Below are 23,899 nucleotides of genomic sequence, written 5' to 3' on the forward strand. Positions count from 1 at the left end.
CGCAGCATGCTCGTCGACGGGTGAAGGTCGCAGCGGTACGGTAAGCGACTTTGAAATGCGCACCCCAGTAGAGCTTTCGCTCTAAATGAAGTGCCCAAGTGACTGACTGATTCATCAGTGCACAGACAAAACTACTACATCTGAATACTTGAAATTTCAGGACTAAATTCTGTCATGGTGTAGGGATTCACTATAAGGGTAGATTTTGGGACGTTGTGGCCCTAACAGAGCAATAGCGGCATGTAGGGTTTTCTCAACTTGGAGATAATGTCGATCACCTGAACAAAGTTTTTCTTGCCTATATATTTAGCCTGTAAGTATATCCGAAAAGCGGTCAGATGCTTTTGCCTTAACCACCAATAAAAACGAATATGCATGTCGTAGCAAATTCAGTGTTTCAATATATTCCACGATGTATGGTTCACTTATTGATATAACCCGTTCGTTTTCGCTTATTTCGCCCATTCAAACGCACAAAACCAATGTTAAGGATGTCGCGCCACGACGCCACTAAAGGGGCTAAAAGTATTTTCTTTTTTTAAAATACACCCCTGACGGGCTGGAAAAAAAGGTAGAGGGCCATCCACAAGGTAGCTAGCCCTGTACTGGCAGCGATGATAGACACACAAATGTGCACAAATGTACTTAAACCCATTATATTTATCTAGATCGTGTAACTGTGCATGACTGAAGCATGCACACTTCAGACACGAGGCAGGCAATTCTACTATTGACATATTTGTGACAGCAAAAATGATCCCCTTTCTCTAACCTCGTCGGGTACATGGAATTGGTGAAAAGGCAAGCTAAATATGAACAGTTTCAAAAAAAACTATAAATTCAAGATATGCCTGTGCGCTACCTCCCAATATAGCTCCAGGACTAGCGATGAAAACAGCTCCGAAGTCAGGTTCGCTGCCAATTTCTGCATAAACTAAACGCTTCGGGCAGGGAAATACGCCAACACGGCCAGTGCCATACAGCGGCAAAAATCGAAACGCCGGTAGTTTCCCGTTACCCTACAGATGTAGTAGCCCATGTTAAGTTGAGTCAAATAGTACATGTAAGGTTTGTATCGCTAAGAACACCCACAATTATTTCGTATTCTGGCTACGAAGGAGCCCAAAGTGATGTGAGAAATTTTTTCTCCCTGTCGTTTTACCTCAATAGTAATACAAAAGCACAGTTAAAACCGCCTTTATTCGTCATCCAAAATGATATAGAAAGAGAGGGGGAAAAGCTGCTTTGGTTAGCTTGACGGGGCTCCCTCCTCCTCGAATAATCCATAAATCATCCAGGCCCACAGCACAGCACAAAGTGTAAAAATGAAAGAAACAAAAATCAATTGCGCACTACTTACATGCGTTCGAGAAAAGAAAAAAAGAGACAGAAAAAGAACGACAAATGAAAAGCGACGGCAAAACTGAAAAAAACACTTTCTTTAGGATTGGAACACCGAGCGGCCTAGTAAAACAGCAAATCCAAAAAGAAAGAAAGAACAAAAACACATTCAGAAAACACTTCCACATTTTACACCGAAACATAGGGTTCACAGAAACAGTTCTAAAGTAGAACTAACAAAACCAAGAAACAACCAGACATCCAAGAAAACACTTCTTGCACGGCAACGCAGTGTTGATACTAGACCAGCGCAGGGATCAGAAAAATACAAGCAACATTTGCAACATTAACGACGCTTTCTTACACAGAAAAGCAGTTTGAAAGTGTGATAGCACAAAGAAGCAAACCGTTTATTCCACTCAATACAACAAGACAAAAAAAGGAACAGCCACGATTAAGTTTCGTTATGGCTGAAAATAAACACTCGTAAACCTATTTTCTTCACAGTATTCAAAGTTATATTTGAATTTATGGATAAGTTTAACTTCTCCGGAATTGTATGCGTTAGCATTTGTTGCTCGTAATTTGTTCTAAACGCGGGCATGTTCCAGCCATCATGGCTGCGTGTTGCGTGTATCGCGGGTCGTTTCTGTAAAGCGGCTAAACGGTGCCAAAAATTCGTCGGGCTTTTTATTGCCATTTTAAAGCTCATGCACCTGAAGTAGGCTTAAATACTTCCATAAGATGTCCGTGTGTGCCCAATCCTCACACGACAAAGTGCGACCTCAACAGATCTGTGTAGCTTTCCAGGTGTGCGTCCGCCTATTGTTGGTTGAGCTGCATGGAGCTTGTTTTCTGTTTGCGTATTTAATGTTTCTCCCAGGTTTAACGAAGTTTTCTTTTGATGAGTGGTTTTAGGTCCAAGTACGGCACACATGTAATGTCCACATCATCCCGAACTGCAGCAGCTGCTTCCCTGTAAGCAACCTAATTTCCATCTATTCTGCAGTGTCCAGGGGCCCAGCAGATTGTGATTTCTAGATACATGATGATGTGTAAAGAAAAGTTAAGCACTGCATTTTTGTGTTTTTGTGAGGCTTTGCAGAATACAGAGCTGTCACTACACTCAAGGAATCTGCATATATTACTGAACGCTGTATTTGGTGTTGTATGATGTGTTCTACAGCCATTAAAATGCCACGGGCCTCACCTGTGAATGTGCTGGAGTCAGGATTGAGTGTCTTAGAGGCAGCGTAATGGGATCCACAGACAGCACAAGAAACAGCAGAGCTTGTTTTAGATGCGTCTGCGTAAAATTATGTGCATTGGTATTTGTTTTGAAGGCTTAAAAAGTGTTGGTGTATTAAGGCTCAGGGAGTTTTGTTTTTGTCGGTTTGCAAATGACACGTCACATGCAACTGGCAACCGTTTCCACGGTGCAACGCCCTCAGTAAAAGTGTTTTTTGTAAATGCCTTTAAACAAAATTTTTATGTTAGATGCCTAAGTGTTTACGGACATTAAACAGGTCTGCGCAAGAGAGAGCCGTTTAAGGAACAAGCCTGTAGTGGATGTATTATGTATAAAGATGTCTGAGTGGTGTTTTTGAAATAAAGTTGTTTTGACTGCGTATAGCAAGGCTGTGCAGGCAGGCTGACCATCTAGTGACCACATATTGGGTTCTACATACAGGCTTTCCATCGGGCTTGTTCGGAAAGCACCCGTCGCCAATCGAAGGCCCAGGTGGTACACTGGGTCAAGGAGTTTGTGAGCGGCCTTTGAGGTGGATTGATAAATAACACTGCCATAGTCAAGCCTCGATCTGACAAGGCTATTGAAATTTTTCAAAAAGCAAGCCCTCTCACTTCCGTATGACTGGCGTAAGAGAACCTTAAAATGTTAGGAACCTTCATGCATTTTATTTTTAGTTTCTTGATGTGGGTAGGAAGCTTAACTTCTCATCCAGAAGAATGCCCAAGAACTTTTGCTCCTTTTTGACTCGAACTTGTTTTCCCTACAGAGTAACAAATTAATCTGGTCGAATGCTTCGTAGTTTAGAAAAGGACCCAGGACCCAGGAGTTTTGCCGCAATTGAATTTAAAACCGTTTTGATCCGCCCTCTCGAGAGACTGTTCACATTCTTTTTATTGAATTATCAGCGAGTATATTGATTTTAAAATCACCCCTTACAACAACATTACATATTATTTCGTTTCGTTTGCAAAGAAACAATAGGAAAACGAAAGCAACGATTCGAGAAAAGCGCAAAAACTGCTCAGGTTGCCACCCGAAACCCGATACACGACGGCAATGATACTTTGCATTGATAGCAGTGTTAGGACTTCATAGTGTTTATTATCACAGCTGCATTACGGTAGCGTTTCGCACGGTATATGTTTCCCCACCATCAATGATACCCCTCCCTGCGGCCACTTCATCAATTCTGTATAAACTTTTCGTGCTTTGGCAAACCAAACTGCTGGCTACTGTCAGCGTACAAAGTTTCAGTAAACAAAATTATACCAAACGCGACTTGAAATGTCTTGAACAGAACTTCAAGCTCCACGGTGTTATTTTTAGCCGAACGGGTGTTCAAGTGAAACAAAGGTAACGAGTGCGCTAGTTCCTTTCAAGAAGCATTTCGAAAATCCCATTTCAGTACGTATTCACTGTCCATTTTACTAAAAATGACTACCAAATACGCATGCGCAAAGTATGAGGCTAGCAAATCTAGATCCCATTCATTGCGTACGGTGAAAGCCTTATCACCGTCACTGCGTTTCCCAAGAAATTTTGTTCCTGTGCTGTGCATATCGGTAACCATTGTCCTGAGGCCAGGCCTTTTGTCACTGCAAGCAAATGCCGGCTTCTCTTGGTCAGGTTTTTAAAAGGAAGAACTTGGATTTTGATCGGTTCAGTTCAGCCTTTTTGTCAGGAACGAGTCTTTCACATTGTGATTTGAAAAGCGAACGATAATGCCTGGGATATTATCCCTACTAGCCTCTAGCCTGTGCACAGAAACAACGTCACTAGAAGTAAGATGAGGAACATTGATGTCGATGTTTTTGCGACTTCATTTACTTTCGCCGACAAGTCCTCATTCTCTGCAACAGGAATTCCCTGAAATTCCAAGCTTAACTTCCTGCTTTGCCATTCCAGTACCAAATCATGAATGCCTTGCGCAGTCTGGTCCGCCTCGCATGCATGCTCCATCATTTGAACTCCTGTCACACTGTTTTTCAGTGCAGCTATTTCTCCACCCTCCCGTCTCAGCTGTTCAAGAATTTTGTCATGTTTGTCTCAGATCACTTCAACACACTGCAAGATTTTTCCTACTGTATATTTTAGTGTCGTAAGGTCGTCCAGTTTAGAGTGCAAGGCCTCAAACAAGGCAAAAAACTCAATAGCCATTTCTGTTTTCCTAGCGTTAGAATTCACGCACACGCAAGAAGGGCAACGCCAAGCTTTGCGACGACTCTGCTTTGGACATAAAGGCTTTTTTTGGAAATGCCGGAGCAGCTGCCGAAGTGATACCTTTATTTATACCTTTAGAACGCTTTATTTATTCTTTACAGATCCTTGTTTTGTAAACATTGAAACAAATGCACAATAAAACTAGCGCACATATGCGCACTTACTTCTTTTGCAGTGAAACGATCCCATTCAAAACCCGGAGAGGACAATCACGACGTCGAAGCAAAGGAGCAACGCAGTCATGAAGCTCCTTCTGACACTGCTCTGCCTTTGTGGTAAGATCTAATTAATGCTACTACAATGCCACTCCCAACACATTCTTGCAGTTATTATACAGTGATGCTTGCCACAAGAAATTTGTAGGCCTAGGCACCTAAACCACACCTGGAAAATCTGTCAGGTTTCTTGCTTTCGGTAAAAGGGAAAGGAAAGGCCAACGCCTGAGGTTGCCTCAATGGATTCAGAAAAAAACTACACACCACTATTTTGCTAGATTTTATTGAGAAAATGTCGGCTTCGCGGAAGTCAAGTCCTTTTCCACTCGTATATTCTGCCACCAGGCGAGTTTATAAAAGAACTAATGATAGGATAAAGAGGCTTGGGTGGTTTTCACGAATCGTCGATTGTGCTGTACCTTTTTGAACGGTGGAGATGCTGCACGTCCTACGTCTATTGAAGGTTGTGCGTCACGCAATGGTACGAGCAGCTCCCCAGAACCACCGGCAGCGAAACCACTTAGCTCTTTATCGGTGGGTCTGGGAACCGACTTATGCGAGGCCACCAGCGGATTCGCAGGCCCGGCGATAAAAGGAGCAGTAGTCTCGCAAGGGAGGGTTCCTCTCCCTCCATCTAGAGGAGGCAGAGGTAAGGAGGCCTCCCGCCTCTAATGTTTACCTGCCGATTCCTTTACGTGAACCGGAGAATTTGCGCCGCGACGGCACTGCTGTTCTCGGACGACCACCCTTTGACGTTCGAGACGTTCGACACAAAAGAACCACAACTCTGTTGTTTTAGCTGATTTCACACAGGGTGGAACTGGGTTTAATTTTTTTGAAATAGGAAATCTGACACTTCCGGCTTCGGCACAAGGGGGGCCTTGACCAATCTTTTAAAAGGCTTCCCTTTATTTTCTAGCCATTGTCTTTTCACAGCGTGCTTCTTATGAATCGCAAGAACGGTCCAGTCTACGCACGAAAATTTGTCACGAAATAAGCCTTCTTTCTTGAGTTCAACATATAAATGCGAGGTCCCCACAGAGTGAGTGAGTCAGTGGTTGTTAGCGAGCAGCGGACCTAGCAATTCTGGATGTGCCGGAGACTGCTGCACCTTAGCAGCACGAACTATGGGCGGCCAATACCACAAGTCCCATAGGTTTGTGTCTTTCAAGAACTGAAGGATCAGTTGCAAGACGCCTCGCCTAGCGATCCTGTGACCTTTTGGAAAAGAACTTCCTCCAAAGAACTTCATTAAGCAAATCTTTTGGACAAGTTGGTGCATTATGATTAAAAAAATAGAGCACGACTTGGACAACGACATTAAAGAAGCACGAGCGCTTGTCCCGTCGTCCTTCTTTACTGTCGTACTCCAAGTTGCGCTCTTCATTTTAAATCATTCCTTCAATGAAGTATGCAGGACGGCCGTCATTCGTAATTGTTTAAATGACGTGGTCTGCTGCACCACGTGTTAGGTACTATTCCTAAAAATGTCTGGTGTCACCTGCAATAGTCCACGTTGGACGTAGGAGTGATTAGGTACCCTCCAACTCGTAAAGCCATGCCAGAATGTGGGGCTGAATCGGTCCGGATACGGCATAGCAATTGCGCCTCTGCCGTTTTCATTTTTTTGGAAGGGCATGGCCCGAAGCCTGTGTGCGAAAGGAACCTAAAATGTTCTGTGATATAGTGGCCTTCTTTAAAATGCATTGTTCGCCTCGCACCACTTTTCACTATCTGGAGTACGGAAGCGCCGTCCTGGGGTTATTTATCAGCCGCGAATTTTTTCACTAGAACCCTTACGGAAGGCAGCAACTGAAAGCGAGCAATAAGACGTCTTCCTTCAGCTTCCGGAACTGTAAAAAGCGTTGGTATGCTCTGTCTGTGGGAACTACGAGGTGCAAAAGTTCCAGGTCTCGTATCGAGTCTGTCATTCTCTCCGAAAGTAGCCCTCGGAGTGGTTTAACCTTCTTACAGCGAAGGTGTGCATGTCTAATCCGCCAAGTTGTGATTCCGATGAAGGCGACCTAATTGCAACCACCACTGCTGACGCAGATTCCAAACTTTTGTACCCCTCGTCACTACCGGTAACTGTTTCAGAATTCCGCAACGGGCGGATAACTGCGCCAGTGCCGTTATTAGCAGTTGCACTTTACCTCTCTATGGGCCGGACGCGTATGGTCTCCGCGGGCGATGAAGAGCAAGAATTCAAGGAGCGTCGGTGCACACGAAGGGGAAATTGGCGGAAAAAAAATAGAAAGCCGCTGCCGCAGAGCGTGCAGCCGCTGCCATTGCCACCTCAATTTCTACCTTGTCGAGTAGGTGCGAATCCCTCCTGGCCGAGGTGCAACTTGCCTGCTTCCAACTCCGAAATGAGCCAATAACGATAATATATAAATTCACTATAGCAACATCCACCATGGATGCAGGTTCTTTTGTGTTCACCTTTCAAGGACTCCTGGAGAGATGTTTTTCCCGCGGTTTTTCACGTTTAAGCAAGCGCACGTCACGGTTGCTCCTTTATGCGTGCATCTAGAAGGTGAGCCCGCACACGTACGCAGGTTTCACGTGCTAACCGTTAACATGCCCGTTAGGCTGGGCAGAGATTTCAATATGCATTTCTCAAGGTCGAATACGAACTGACCCCTGTTCGCCGTGCTCAAGTGGTTTGGATTGGTGTGTTACACAGACAGCAATACTCCAATGATGCAGGAGGGAAACGGATAGTCGCATGTCTGTGCGCTAGAATAAAACTACACTCCTTCCATGTTTCATTCAGCATATGAGCCAAAAACTAAGCATAATTTCAAATTAAAAACCAACGTGTTTTTTCACGTATTCCTGGCACCGCGCCTAGCTTCACCGACCATATTCTTCACGAAACGGAAGGGCAGTGATGTTTAAAGCCACGTCAATCGCGACACACTCCTCTGCCAAAGACGACGTCATATGGTCTACACCATCACTGCAGGAAACGTTCATTGCAGGAATCACAAACGCCACTGCGCCTGTCTCCAGCCTTTCGTTTAGAGAACCGTTCTTAATACGTGCTTCAGTACTAGCGTCCTGGCCTCTGATAAAGGGGGTAATATCCCTCAAGCGAATGCAGGATAGGTGTGGTTCTATCCAAGCTCTACAAACGCCAGGGCGGTTTCGAATTCGGTCGTTTGTTCCACCATTGTGCCTAAAGAACACTCCGAGTGTTAGTTCTGTGTGTATGGGCAATTCTACATTTTGGCGCAGATGCCAAAGCTGTGTCTTCCCGGCATCAGGCTCTCTTAGGTGAACGAGTTGTATCGCTAGACTATGTAACGTCATGTAGTGTTAGGGGAGAAAACTCAGGCTCGTCCACAACTCTGTTACATGATTCCGCTGGGAAAACTAGTTGGGATATCCTAAGGCGTTTCTGTGATGGGCGAAGCGATCATGCATGGGCTCCGAATCAGGAAATAGTGGCAGCTCGTAGCTTCCCCAAAAGGTGACAGCAATTTTTCGAATAACATTTATTCATGGTTCCTAACGAGTCAGCATGTATTGATCCTTTACTGTGTGCGTTCTTTGTGAAAGGTCATTTCATATATCACAAATAAAGCTGTGCGAGTAATTTTCCTAGTGCGCATCATATTAGTTCCTATTCTTACTCATATGTAGGTAGTTTAGTAAAGACGATAGTCTTTCTTGGGCTACTTAAACCCAGAAATTTTGGTCTGTATGTATGTCTGTTTGTTTGTCTGTCTGTCTGTCTGTATGTGACCCGATTCAGCCACCCGACCAAAGTAGAACAAGGCCTGCGCAATAGTCTTATATAGTCCCAGCTAAATCTGCCCTTATAAGTCCGGTGTAATGTTTATACTTCTCAACAGTGTTGAACAAGAAGAAGACATTACGCAAATACAAGACAACAAAATAATACACCAGAGATATTTGCAGTGTTCTTTTTAAAAAAATCATAAATGCTTGATTTTTTAGAAAAGAAATTCTACATCCACTGGAGAAAAAAAATTCACTCCGTCATCGCCTTCGGTCGCCCGCACCAGTATAGCTTCTGGCGGCATTTTAAGAAATGAAGCGGCCACAGTTACGAAAGGTTCCACTAGATAGGCTCCACGTTCTGCTTGGAACGCACGTGGACAAGGGAAACGCGGTACTATAAGCATTGAAGTAGGGCGCTTCAATCCACGCGCGTCTCCGCCGTACGGCAGCGCTGGCATATATGCACGCGGCATGGAGGAGTGGAACGCGGTAAATTTAAATCGACTTGAGCAAACCTTAGCGCGTTTACCTTGAGGGGAGCGCCACGGAAGAGGAACAGCATGAAAGGTCAGCAGTAAAGCGTAGGGAGTCATTTACTTAGCAAATGTCGCCAAAGACCATCGTCTTTTGTCGACATTTCCAACAAATCGTCGTTTCAACAACCCTAAATCGTCCTTTCTAAAGAAGAAGGGGCTTTTAAGAGAAGCATATTACATCAGGTAGAAACCCCGGAAACGCCTGGTAGCGTCTTTCTGACCTTCAAGCTCAGCCAACGTCAATCAAGCGCCTCGAGTGGTTTTGCGACACCGAAGGAAGCGCTACTAATTACGCTTACGCCGCAGTCCGAACTAATTTGCAGCGCCGACACAAGCGGCCCAGACCGCGCTTGTGTTGCCGGCCGAAACAAATTTGAAGTCAGCGCTTGGAGTTGGCGTTCAAACAGCGTGCTCGCAACGTATGCGATGCCACGGAGACGACCAGTGTGGCGAGCACTACTACCAAAAGCGACAATGAGAACAATGCCTCGTGGCCTTTTCAGGGCCGCGCGCCTCGTTAGTCGCGCAAAAAAACATCTCTAAAAGCATTGCGTGAGGGACGACTTCGGAACAGCAAGCAATTGAAGCTTTGCTTTGGGTCGATTTCAGCTATGTGTGGGATTTGCCAATATTTCCCGCGGGTCACGGGATTCCCCGAGGCTGATCATCAACTGAAAACACGATCACAACAGATCAGCAAAAATTATACGCAGAGATGGAAATACCCCGCAGAGCGCCGGTATCAGCGCGCATCTGAATATGGTTCAAACCGCATATAGCTGTATACACCACGAGCGATAATACGACAAAAGTAGAACTGCCCCTTGAGAACAACAAAAAAGCAAAACAATCAACCAATACGCAAGCTATCACCGGATACCTAATGGTGGGTGTGTCGCATCTATACCAGTGCGACGCGCAGTACTCGGGCTTTCTTGCATTAAAAAGACAACGGGGTTTTTAGGGCGCAGCCCTTTGACGGCCATCTATGGGTTAAGCCGCGTTGTCGGTGTAACTGAGCGAACGATGGCAAGATCGGCGAGGGAAAGCAAAAGTGAACGATGAAAGAAAGCAAAGGAGGACAGTATCGCTAAATTGGGAGGGGAGGGCGGTCCGCCGTGGCGGCGCGAGCCAGCGCTCTCCGAAAGTGTGTGGTGGGGAAGCGAAGGGGGCAGTTTGCTGTGCCCCAAGGAGGCGCTCGACGGCGCGATGCTTGGCGTTCGCTAAGACGCAGTTCGCGGTCTCTTCCTGAGACGCACTTCGCGCCGCCGACATAGAGGCTCATCATCGCTACCGTCGCGAAAACCCACGAGTGAGTGCTGCTTCAGCGCACTGCAGCTGCGCCAAAATATCGCATTAGGGAGTATCGTAATCGCCAGCCAATTTTTTATTGGAACAGTGACATATCGACCCAGCGCGTGAAAAGCCTGTCCTTTCAATGTTTTGTACAGAAGGTCATGTGACACTGATCCAAACTTTTCAGTTGCACCTGGTTTTCTGCTGCTGATGAGACTACTGCCCCCATGACGCTTCATCGGAATTATGGGCGGAAAATTGGGTTAGTTGCTACATGGTACTGTAGACATTGCTAGCAATGAAATATGCGGCACGGCGTAGGAATACAATGGGGGAACTCTAGACATCAAGAGAATTAACTCGCCGCGGTGGCTCAGTGGCTAAGGCGTTGTGCTACTGAGCACCTGGTCGCGTGTTCGATTCCCGGCCCCGGCGGCCGCTTTTCTTATGGAGGCGAAAAGCAAAAACACCCGTGGGTACGAGATTTCGGCGCACGTTAAAGATACCCAGGTGGTCAAAATTAATCCGGAGCCCTCCACTGCGGCGCGCCTCATCGCCTGCGTTGCGTCGGCGCGTTAAACCCTGCAATCAATCAATCAATCAAGAGAATTTTACTAGGCACGTGCGTAATACAGGGCACGACGACGGCGCGTCCGCCAAATAAAAAAACCACTGATTCTTTCCGCACGTGTACGCATCAATCTGCACTTAAATAAACACACTTCTTTGCTCGACAATGCCACGGAAAGGCTACTGACGGAAGTGTTGCTTCTTCATGAACGCAGAATGCTCCGAAGATATTTCTGTGACGTTGGGTGCTTGACCTGTGCAATGCCCTTGTATTTTCGTACGCTTGATCTAAATTGACCGTCTGCTGTTTGTAAATTTAAAATGAACTGCACACGCTTTGCATATCCGAGGGCTGCATAGCTCAACCGAACCGCGCTGTTCTTCACATTTTCTTAGAGAACCCAAAGCAGAAGACGGAGAACAAAAAACCCTGCATTACAAAGGTGCTGCGATGCTTTCAACTCGCATTGTTGGTTGTATTAGATTGTTTGTGCTTCTTTGCAGGTATCGCGGCCACTGTTACGGTGACAGGTTCTTTGCCGGAAGAAACTCCACAAGTAACCTTTCCTGGCACAGGAGACTCTTCAACAATTGTCGGCGATGGAAGCTTTTCTCGCACTGGACCTAGCGGACCACACCCGGGGACACTTGAGCGCCAGGGATTTCCCCCCGGTCCCCCCGTGAAGCACTGAAGAGCAGGACAGTAGTCCACGAGTTTTTTTTCAATGCCACAGTCTCATCGTAATAAATTTCAACGCAAAAACATTGAAGAGCTGAAGAGCACGCGGCAAAAGCGCTGAGTAACAACCAGAATGTAATATTGCTCAAGTAGCAAAAGATAGCAAAAGGAGGACAAGGACAAGAGGCGCAGTGCCTGTGTGCTCTTCGTCGGCGTGTTAACATTGAGCGTTAACATTGATCGTTATAGCCATTGGGCGTTATCGGTAAAAAATGCAAACAAAAATCCCCAGTGAACGCGAGCATGCGCCTCGTGAAGAGAGCCTGGCGTCGCCAAGGATTGCGCGTTGACTTGCGGCACGTGAGCAGCTCACAAAAAATCACCAGTGACTTATCTCAGCTATGCCACGATATACGTAGCGTAAGCTAAGGTTCAGCTGTTTATTCTTAGCTTTCTTGGTTGTCCAGGATTAGCTTTATTATAGTATTATTAGCTTGATTATCATGCTTACTGCTGCTTCAATGACACACACACACACACGGTATACGCATTAAATGACACATGTACATTTGTTTTTGCTCAACGTCTGGTTCCTTCTCTATTGCCTAAAAGACCGCTCAGTGGTTCCGCGCGGCATCAGACTTGGCTAGTGCGCAACGGAGGCGCGCAGCTGGGCGCGCGCCGGCGCTAGTGCGTCTGCCGCCGCTATGACGTCACTCCTCTGGAAAGCACAAACAGGAGAGGCGCGCGCGGCGGCGGCTCCGGTGCACCATTTATGCGCCGTGTGACGTCACTGCTCCTCGCGCATGCGCAGCACGGCTCTCCAGGAGCCACGCGAAACTAATCAACCTCGGCAACTGCAGCTCACGCTACAAAAATACTAAGAAAAGTTACCGAGATTACGTGCGCGTGAGCGTCGTGGGAAGCTCCAGGCGTCGGCCAACTCCACCTTCTAGAACACTCCTCCCAGCGCTTGTGGCGTGATCTCTCGCGTGATGCTCTACTCGCCAGTTCACGTGCGTAACGACTGAAGTGGGCAGCAGAGACGACGAGTTCGCACTACAGACGCCGAGTTTTCGAAGCCGGTTTCCATGGGTTCTAACGCGTACTAATGGGTTCCACTTCGAGAGACGTGTAAAAGCCCGCGGGCAAAACGGTCCGGGACTTGCAGCAATGGAGAACTTTCTGCGGCAAGTTCGGAAATTTATGTGAGAGCAATAGCCGGGTTTCCGACAAAGGGAGAGGGGCCTCCAGCACTGCTGTTTCTCCAGCGTTGCACCACTTGTGTAAGCTGGGCCAATTTTTTTCCGCACTGTTTCCAGCTCACATATGTATCAACTTGCCTGCCTCCGATCCGTATCGTATATATGAAGTAAGTAGTACTGCACAGCTCTGACTTTGTGCCAGTGCTGTGCTACTTTTTGATACTGCACTCAAATAAGGCCACAGGGAAGGCCGTTGACAGGCCTACGTACCACTTCGATAGTAAACGAATTTGCATGCTGTGCGAGTATGTTTTCACAGCTGAAGCTGCTGAAACACAAAACTTCTATACAATTACAGCCAGAAAATTCAATCGCCCAAATTAGTCTTTTTCTGTTTCAAGAACCTGCGGGGCCTGAAAGAGTTCTTTCCCACCCATTTCGGTACCAGCCATTGGGCTTTTTCGATTGCTTCCAAGACCTAAGTCTGGCGAGGTTCCGTCTTCGCTTCCTCCCACCCCAGACACTGCCCATGTAACAGGGGCAGTGATACATACAAAAAGGACAAAACATCTAACATAGCCCACACTGCGAATCAAGATAATTTAACTACATTTGAAATCCAACTCCTCTATCTGCCGCTTTCGGTCACGGTTCTCCAAGTACTCGATAAGCATAAGGCGACCCGGCACTTACTGGAACTAAAATACCGCCCTCGGATGCGCCAAACATCTCTTGGTAATTCGTGGCACAAGACAGCAGACGCTTAACCGAGATCAAGTAGTAGGGAAGCACTACTCCGATAATCAATATATCGGATACAAACTGGCGGCTCGTGATCGGGGCAGTAGTTCAAATTGTTACTAGAACTAGAACGAAATGGAGAAGTCCATATGATGACAGTTCCTCGCTAGCGCTGGAATTTGTTTTTTTTTTCTGGTAGGATAAAGCGTGTTTTTACTTGTAATGCAAAAAATAAAATGAATAGGCCTCCTGTTGACAGAAATGCCCTACACTCGCCCTAAAGAATTAAGAAATAAATCGTATAGTGAGCGGTTTCTCTGCTTTAATAGTTAAGTAAACGTTCTCATTTTTGATTAATAATATTAAATCGGGATATATTACCCGTTTCATCAATGTGTACGAAAAAGCAGTACACAGCTCATGCACGACAATAGCTGTGCACTGTACGTTCGTTTCTGCGGAACCCAGGATTAAAAAAAAAAGGTCACTGCATCCCATTCGCCCTCCTGTTTCAAAAACAATTAGTAATGGCTTAGCTCTGCTATGCCAGGGTATACGTAACGTGAGCTAAAGTTCAGCAATCCAGTCCAATTCAGTCAAGCCCAGTCCAATTCAGTCTAATCCAGTCCAGTCCAGTCCTGTCCAGTCACTGCTCCTCGCGCATGCTCAGCACGGCTCTTCACGAGCCACGCGAAACGGCTATTAAGCGGCTCCGGTGCAGCGTCAGACTTGGCTACTGCGCAATTGAGGCGCACACCTGGGCACGCGCCGGCGCCAGTGCGTCTGCCGCGTCTATGACGCAACACAATCCAACAGAATCCACTTTAATCCAATTCAATCCAAATGAAATGAAATCCAATGCAAGCCAAGCCAAGCCAAGCCAATGTCCCACGCGCTTGCGCAGAACAGCCCTTCACGGCACACCAGAAACTGCTGTACCTCGGCCAGTGTAGCTTACGCTACAAAACTGCACCCTTCAGACTAAATATTTTGGGTGTTAATCTCACTAAAATATACGCTACTCCCATTTTCACCTGACTGCCAAATTTCGGAAACGCCGAACAGCTGTTTCGCCACTTGATGTTCAAAACGTAAAATTGTCGGGAACTACTTTTTACTTCTTTTCCATTCTGCATTTCTACAATCGCCGATAATTCTCTTCTCACCGAAGTGTTTTGTATGAAATGACCGTTATTGTCAGCGTTTCTCATCGGATACATTAGGATGGCTATAATGCTTCTTCCTAAAGTTTCTGTTCACGAATGCCAGCTCCGATCACACTTCGTCCAGAAAGCCAGAAACGCAAACCTGTGCGATTGTATGAAGAACCACACTATGGCGGTATCCAATGCAGTGCAATTTTCTTTCATGTCCTAATCACCCTTGGCACACAGCGATGTAATAAAACAGGAGGTTAGCAGTCACTTTTCTGCGAACACGAAGCATTCCCACAATCTCACTTTATACGATTGCTGTTTTCTTTTTTAGCTTACATTTTTGCTCCGTGGGCACACTACGCGAGTCATACAGAGCATTTTAATACACCAAAGGAAGACTGAAAACAGGAACATCTTCGGGCCGGCTACTTGACGTAGAAGTAATAAAATTAAAAAGTAATAAAAAACGAGGAGGACTATGTACAGGAAGACGTATAAAGAAGCGCGTTTTCTGTGAGCACTGCTTCAGAGCCGCTAGTCATGCATGTCCTAGTTAGCTAGTTTAGATTGAAAGTTCAGCAAGGTATGCCACGCACGCTCCCAACTTAACGACTTCACGAAAACAACATTTCGGGAGTTCTTCTTGCCGAATAGGATCCCTTTCGCCGAACTGTTACCATTACGAACTGTTACCACCGCATCCTGTCACCCACGTTCCTTTTTTATCTGACTCTGTGCGTTGCTTCATTATACGAGCGAGCAAAGCACACCTCTATTTGAATATTATTTGCCTAAACTTGAGCCCTTCTCATTGCTAGAAAACGAATCATAAACGACATTGACTTAACCGTTGACTTAACAGACCTTGTACTCTTGAAAAGACCTTCGATTAATCCCGAAAAACCGCCATGAATAGAAATAAGGACGTATAGAGCGGTGGAGTTGAGTCATAAAGACATGCTGGGTGATTCATCAACGCAGTTGAGCACGTACGTTTTTCTTTATTACTCTAGGATGCATGTGGCAGCGGTATCGCTCCCTCCTACCGAAGCTGCATAGTAACAGAAATTCTGGATACATGGTCGTGGCTGTACACTGTTGCACCCAGAACAAAGACAAAATGCGCCCGTCTAGACAAGCTGTCACAGCAACGGTGAAAAATGAACCTTGCTGTACACATTCTCCCAGCAACATGACCAATTTGCCGTACACTTTCGTCGAGTACAAATGGTGGCTTATTCACGGTGTTAAGCGATGATTTAAGCATGCGCCAGATGGGATGCAAATTTCCCGCTTTAGTTTTTCGTTTATAATTTTGTCATGCGTCTCCTCACGCTGCAATCATGCACGCATTTTTGCCTAGTTTCACGTATGCCAAAAGTGCAGTCGTCTGTAGTTTTAGGTTAAAGCTAATCAAGAGGGGAGCAGTGTATCTTCGTGGTGTGTGCAATAGCATACAGCCAGGAACACGCACCCAGCTGCTGTGCTCTTACGGCAGCGTCATCAGAAATGCGCAATACTATTCTGAAATGCGGTGATTCAAGCATACGCCAAATGGGGCGCAAAGTTCCTCCTTGACTCGTTTTTTCGTCTTTTCCTTATCCTTTTCCTCGTGGTGTAATCATGCCCATGTATGCTTCCTAGTTCCACTTAAGCCAAAACTGCAGATATGTTTAGAGTCATTTTTTTTTACTTTGCCATACGCAAACACCAAAACTATGTTGGACTGGTTCTTTCAAGCCTGGAAATGTTACGTGACTACTACCATCGTTTGTGGTGCCACTCCATCATAAAAAGATGCTCAATCAGTATCTACGGCATCTACAGTCCCTCACTCACTGGGCGATCTCTTCACGAGTCGACCTCTCGGATCAGGTACGTCCCACTTCCGATTATCTAAGGATTCCTGGTTAGTGATGCGGAAGCATCCTCATAAAAAGCGTTTGAGGGAAAGTTCATATTTTCTTTTACAATTGGTAATAATTCACCTAGCCTTACTACATATTGCATTGTTTCAGGAAATGATGAAATTTTAATGAACCCCTTCATTACAAACATTAACTGTTAGTTAACTCATACCATAATACCACAAACTTAAGGGAGTTAATAGTAGAAAAGGGCACCGGGTGATGCTAATTTGTGCGAACAAAAAATTTTTACCCTGACGCACGCTGCAAGGGAAATAAAATAGCTGCTGATGCTGCAACCGTTACCTTTGTGTTTCCCTAAAAAGAAGCGTGCAAATGCAGGCATGATATTACTTGGCACATTCAATGGTAAAAATATCCTGCTGCAAGCCTGAGCCCTCCAGTAAGACTTGTGTGTGCTTTTCTTAACAAGCATGCGTGTTCTAGGGTTCAATTATTCACTTACTTGATAAAGACAGGTGCAATGGCAAGTTTACGATTGTAGGTACAAAGATTGGAGTTACAAATCAAAGCGACAATTGCCCTACATTCCGTTTTTTCTTCATAATTTCACTGAGCAAAACGTGTTGGCGTACCGGCCACCCACATATTTGTTGTGTACTGCATATTTGGACATCATACCGTCGGCGCATCGGCGCCCTGCTGTACACGACGCTTACGTGTAATTTACACCACGGTTTTTTTTGCTACCGTGCAGCCCATCCAAGATCAGCAATATCAAATTTCCTACAACGATGCGTCGAGCGAAAGCTGCAACTCAAGGGTGAACCTGTTGGTGACGCTGTCACTTTGCTTGTTCGGTAAGATACGCGTGTGACTGCTGCCCGAATATTGCTCCTACCTTCGACATCGCTAGCTGGTTATTTCTGCATAATGGCCACTTGACACTCTGAAATGAACCAATAAAAATACACCACAAAATAAAGAAAATAATATAATAGCCATAGTGTATTACATTAAAAAGAAGTAGTATAGCAGCATTAGCTTGCCGTCCCTCGCTGCCGGCAATAATTCATTGCTTCCCCGGGAACAGTAGTTAGCTCGAAGGACAACCTCTTTAGCAAGAGAGCTTAAAAGTGTTAAGGCAGGGCACAACTAACAAACAGTAGACCAAAACCTGGCTACCTGTAATGTCACTCCTGTGGAATTTCTCGCTAAGAATTTACACCTTACAGTCGTCCACATCAGTCAGCATACATGCTGTATGACGGCGTACTGGAGCCAGGTCACTCTCCGCAGAAACACAAATAGGGGCAGTATCCTACTTGCCAAACGTCATGGGTCTCCATGTCTTGCGCGAACAATCAAGGTAAGGGCTGCAGAGATAGAGATGTAAGTTTGTTAGTTGGGAAGTTGGTACAGGTTCATTGTGCCATGAACCCGTTACACCATGAGAAACTATCGAGTTACACCATGAGATAGGGAATATTTGGCTGACCTCGAACATTCGAGGAGTAATTTTGGGGTCACGTGCGGTTCCTAGTGCGAACCAGTGACCATAAAATAGATCGAGGCTATCGGTACATCCATGCATTACGCGTGTCGCGGAAAAAATACGCCCTTTCTTGTCCGTGTGATTACCGCGAACAATCTCAACTAACAGCAAATGAACTGGTTTCGAGACTGACTGTACGTGCCCGTCGTCATGCACGCGCAGCAGCATCTTTGCTCGAGAGTGTTGTTGGGTGAAAGTTCACCTCGTGGCTGCGTGCTGCGTAACAATCTCAGTGCATGAAAGCTACCTAAAAACAGGGTACGTGGAACGCCGCGAACCTCACACTCGTATTGCTAACAACAATACTTTTCAAAAAGGTCAGTGAAATTTTCCCACTGGTGGAACGCACGAAAGTGGTTCAAACGGTTTCAAATACCTCTTTATTTATGCCGGGGCTCAGTGCCATACAGGTTGAGACTTTCTTTGAAATCCTTAGCCCTAATGGCTATGTTATAATTACTTCAAGGACATTGAGAAGCATTGTTCAGTGGCTACCGCCATATTCGTAAATTTTTGGCCATACACACGCGTCTCTGTTGTATTTCGGTAGTGCCAAGCCACATAGCGACTGGCTTTGCTAAAAGGACGGATACGCCAGCAACCCTCCCCTCGTTTTAGACAATGGTCCCACCCCGTGACCAGCATCGCTGACTAGTACGAAGAGATATCCGTCCGCATACTGAAGAATAGCGCTCCAATATTCCCCAACATTCCAGCTGTAAAAGACTAGCCATCCCGACTGTGGCGAACAACACATGTAACTGTATTTCTTATACAGCTACTCAAAACTGATGCCTCCCCTCACCGCCAAAAGCGCTCCATAATTCCGTAAAATTTCGTGCACCTAATGCAGTATTTCATAGGTACGAATGTTTAATAGCGAGCCCGAAACTTTTCCTGAGGGGCTCCTACAAGGAACTGCAGCTCTGGAGGCTTACAGATTGGACCACTGTTGGTAATACTACACAGGTTATCTTTATTCAAAACAATTCAAAATGGCCGACAATTACGACACTCCGTAATGTGAAATTTGTGCGCAGCACGAACAGCTGTCGTCGCGGTGACGCCCCATTTTGTGGCGTTTAAGGGACTGATAGCCGCATCAGCAAACGCAGTGAGGGGACCATGTCCTGGGCAGTCCTCTGCATATCGCCCTCCCCCTGACACTTTCGTCATACTTTCATTCCCCGCTTACCTACGTGTTCTACCTTCGGTGGCCTCTTCATTCCCTCGGCTATCCCGTAGCGCGTCACCGCCAGGGAGCGTCCCGGGCGGCTTCGGCATACGACCCTCGCCATCACACTTTCGGCACACTTTCCTCCTCCCTTTTGCTGTTCGTTCCTTGTAGTTCTTCTTCGGTGTCCGTTTCGTTCGCTTTGGTACAACGAGGGATGGCGGAGCCACGAAACCACAGGAGTGGGCGCTTAAGTGCTTCGCATTAAAAGTGAGCAAAACTTACTGAATTGTCTACTTTTGCGTCAAGCAATCTTACCCCGCTCGCATTGATTAAGACTTTTCCACGGGCTGACTCGGCTGTCACTAGCTAAATACTTTCGTTATTTTATCTTTACATAGTTTTCCTTTCTTACTCTCTGCCAATGATGCTAACTTACATAATTAAATCCATTAGGTGACTTGACTTCGTGAAATATGTATTTGGTTCAGATGCAAAGCGTAGTGTGCGGTTGGTGCTCTTTCACATTTTTTTCGTATTTCTTTCCCCACTTTATTTAGGGTTTTTTTACTTTTGTCTTCGTTTTATAGGGAGGTGCTTAGGATATACGTTTTTACACCGCAAATTTGTTTTTATATTTTGCTCAATCTTACCAATTTTTATATTTTCACGTTTGCTTTACTTGGGCAGAACTGTTATTATAACAATTGAATGAATCAGTTGTGCATTTTGTGCAAATGCAGGGCATGAAACGGTAGGGGCTGTGAGTGTGCTAGGCCCTGTGTGCTATGCCTTTCAATAACGGGCCCGCAATGCAAGCGTTATTTTCGCGAACGAACTGGAATAGGCTTCGCAACCAGGCAGTAGCCCCTGTAAAGTTACCTTGCAGTATTTTTGATCTGATATTACTTCCCCTCAATTATTTTTCCGAAGGCACCAGACCATGATTTCTGTGAATAAACCACCGCAAAATTGATTCGAAGCCTGGTGGTTTCGCATGGCTATGAGAAAAACCACACAGGGGCAACATTTCACCGGAAGTAAGCTTGTAAGTAAGGCAACATTTCACCGGAAGTAAGTAAGGGGCAACATTTCCCCGGAAGGAAGTATGTGTCACCCGACGGGGACAAATATCAGCAAAGGCGTCCGCCATCCTAATTTCTGATCCCTACCCTAAAAAAACAGACAGGCAAGATTACCTTGATTTGAAACCTCGCCAACGCCGCCGTGGCAGGGAGCCAATCCGTGCACAAAGCCGCTCGTACCTTTACGGACAGAGCGGACGGCACTCCCGTGCGGACCTAATCCTCATGTCGGAAAGGGACACGCTATGGTCGTGCACTGATATTACCCGTCATTATCGCGACCCACACGCGCACCCATCCCTCAAGAAGTGACATGGGGGGGGGGGGGTCTGGTGACTCCTACATACCACTCATATCCAAACCCGCTTGGGCATAGCTATTGCTACCCAGTGCGGTACCCACCCGGGTATCACATGTGTCAGGAACGGGCTAACCTTGCCCAAATGCTAATGCAATGTCCTCAGGCGATCCCAAGTGGCCGCACAATCCCTAACCGTGAGCAGCGGGAGACCGTGCTGCTCAGCTCACGCCCGAAAGAGCAACTCTGAGCCGTCCAGCTGGCAGAAGACGCTGCCAGAGCCCATGGGCTCACGGCGGACGACGAAGCACCACAGTTGGCAAACTCAGTAAACTTTATTTTCTCTCTTGCAACATTTCTTGATTCCCGCTAAATCACTCGGCATGTACGTCTGCTCAGCCATAAAAGAATGGTAGCAACAAACCCATGTATAATAGCAAGAAACATTTCCTTTGATACCAGCAAATATTATGAAGAAAAAACATCGCGCCAATCCACCCCTTGAATGTGGTTGGAAAGCAAAGCTGTAAACGATTACGCATGCGACGTCGCTTCAATTCACTCACATCGCTCTACGAATAGTAAAACCAGAGAGAAGTGAAATGCACTTAACCACACCATTTATTACTTCAAAGAGATATTCTTGGTAAGGTTAAATCAGTGGATGATGCATGAACGCTGTTTGGTTGAGCTGTATTGGTGTAGCACAAGAGTGGAAACTTTTTTTATACAAGCTCCAAACCGGTGTTAGACGATCTGACTTCTCCGTCCATGCGCCCCGGACGGAGGCGACGAGATTTGCGGCAGAGGAGGAGCATGAGAAGGAATAAATACTTCTGTTCAGATTTCTGAACGGCCAAGAGTGCAGCCCTGGGGTGTGATTCCTTCTTCTGTGGGGCCCATATGCAGTCCGCGGGGCCTGTGTTCTGTTCACCCGCTGAAGCTTGGTAGGTAGAGAGGGACCGGACAGCAGCATCTCCCATTGCTCTAGTTGGGTAGTTGACGGAAAGAGAGGAGGGTTCTCAGGGCTAAAGTGGCACACACCGATTACGGGGCGGAGTGTTCCTACTTCTGAGCAAAATTTACATTCAGCGTCGTAGCGATTCGGATACATTAAGTGAAGACGCGTAGGCTGTGCGAAGGAGCCCGGATTGTATGAGCCGTAAGGTAGTTTGTTGTTCTCTGTAAATTCAGGGTAAGGCGAAGGTACGGTCTGTCTCATAAGGCGATAATGCTGGGTTATCTCCCTGAACGTGACAAGCGGGTGACTGTCCTCGTGCAGCTCCATAGCACGGGAAGTAAAGGCGCAGGCTTGTTGGGTGGGCATAATTGTTGCCCTCCATTTAAGCGTGAAGGGGTGTCCAGATGAGCTGATTGGAACCGTTTGGGGAGTGGTTTTTTAGCACGCGCACTGTAGGTCAGGACACCCAACCCAACTGGCAATTCCAGTAGGCTTGCTAGGAATCGATGACCACCCTCCGAACCCTGCTTGAGTGAGAGCCAAGGTGATGGCTGCCTCTTCTGCTGCCGTCATTTCTTGGGTCCTAAGCAAGGTATACGCAAGGAGGTTGGTTCTGGAGGTAGCCACGATGATGGCGTATTGCTGCCGTCGATGTTTGGAGGCGGCTGTGTAGATAACTGCATGATCCCCACCGAGGGTGGTGCTTAGCGCCTGAGCCCGTGCTTTTCGGTGACCCTCGTCATGTGAGGGGTTCATATTTCTAAGCAAAGTGAGCCTCTTTAGTTTTAGTCGCCAAGAGTCTGGGAGTACGTCAAGCAGAGTGATGTTCAGGGCTGCCCAGCCAATCAGGTGAAGCATGCGGTTACCCATCGTAGTTCTGAGTCGGACCTTCTTGTTAGAAAGATGGCCTTCTATCAGCTCTTCTACCGTGTTGTGGAGCGCCATGCTAAGCAGCCTCTTTGTGGACGCACTCATGAGAAGACCAATGGTCTGCTCGACCGCCTTCCTAATCATTATATAAAGCATCTCTATGTCTTCCTTGTCGAGAAGAAGACAGGCGGTTGACGTAAGAGTCTCTCGACAGTACAAAAGCTTCAATTAATCGAAAGGTACGGGATTCCTTTAGGCCTCGCTTGTTGGTGGCAACTCGCCTGATCATGTGTATGATTTGATTAATGCTGTTTTTGAGGCGCTGCAAGGAGACGTCACTCTTGGTGTTAGCCTCGAGATGTAGGCCCATGATCTTGATGCTGGGGCTTGGAGTGATGGCCTGGCCATCAAGGAGTATTTGAATGTATTCCTTGATTTGGCGTGAGGTCGGACGGCAAGGAGCTGTGATTTTTTACGTGAACACTGGAGGCCACAGGCTTTAGCACGTTGGCGTATTAGAAGTGAGATGCCATGCATTGGTGTGAGCGTCCTTTAATTTTTGTAACTTTAGCACATGAGCTAGGTGCGCACAGGGCCGCTAGACGGGCGTGAGTGGTCGCGTGACGCTTTCACGTGGTATTCAGCGAGAACGCAGGGGGTAAACCCGTAGATGTGCTTGGTGAGTACACCACCTGCCTTCCCCGTCTTCGCGTGGGCTCGTAGCTAAATCGGTAAGACAACTAGCTCTGTCTTTGTTAGTCGATTAGTTCCAGGTTCGATTCCCGGCGGTGGCAGTAAATACTTTTATGTGTTCACTGGAGTTTTCTGGTGACACCAACTGTCGCGAAAGAACCCTTGGGGGGTAGAGGTAAAAATCTTTGCTTTAAAAGGCACGTCGCAAAAGGAAAGCTTTTAACGTTTCGGCCGAGGGACTGGCTTTCTTCAGTTTGGTAATTATGACTAATGCCGGGTTTTATTGTGACGAAGTAAAATGGATCCTTAGTCTTTTGGAAGTTTCTTATTTTCTTCATATATATATATAAAAAGAGAGGTGTAAATGTTTATTCTGTCTCTAGATATATAGTAATATATATATAGCATCTATGGACCTTTATATTTATATACG

The 23,899-nt window shown here is 46.3% G+C and overlaps 1 long non-coding RNA gene across 1 annotated transcript; it reads left to right on the forward strand.

The window, feature by feature from the left end:
- The first annotated feature begins 948 nt into the window (after window positions 1-948).
- LOC144144979 (uncharacterized) lies at window positions 949-12,176 on the forward strand. Its single transcript, XR_013317391.1, has 3 exons — window positions 949-2,319; window positions 4,989-5,088; window positions 11,685-12,176. It is a non-coding gene; the product is annotated as an uncharacterized LOC144144979 (long non-coding RNA).
- The last annotated feature ends 11,723 nt before the right edge of the window (window positions 12,177-23,899 follow it).

The sequence above is a fragment of the Haemaphysalis longicornis genome, unplaced genomic scaffold (assembly GCF_048455015.1).
Source record: "Haemaphysalis longicornis isolate Haplotype H1 unplaced genomic scaffold, Haemaphysalis longicornis Haplotype H1 scaffold_7, whole genome shotgun sequence".
Taxonomy (NCBI): domain Eukaryota; kingdom Metazoa; phylum Arthropoda; class Arachnida; order Ixodida; family Ixodidae; genus Haemaphysalis; species Haemaphysalis longicornis.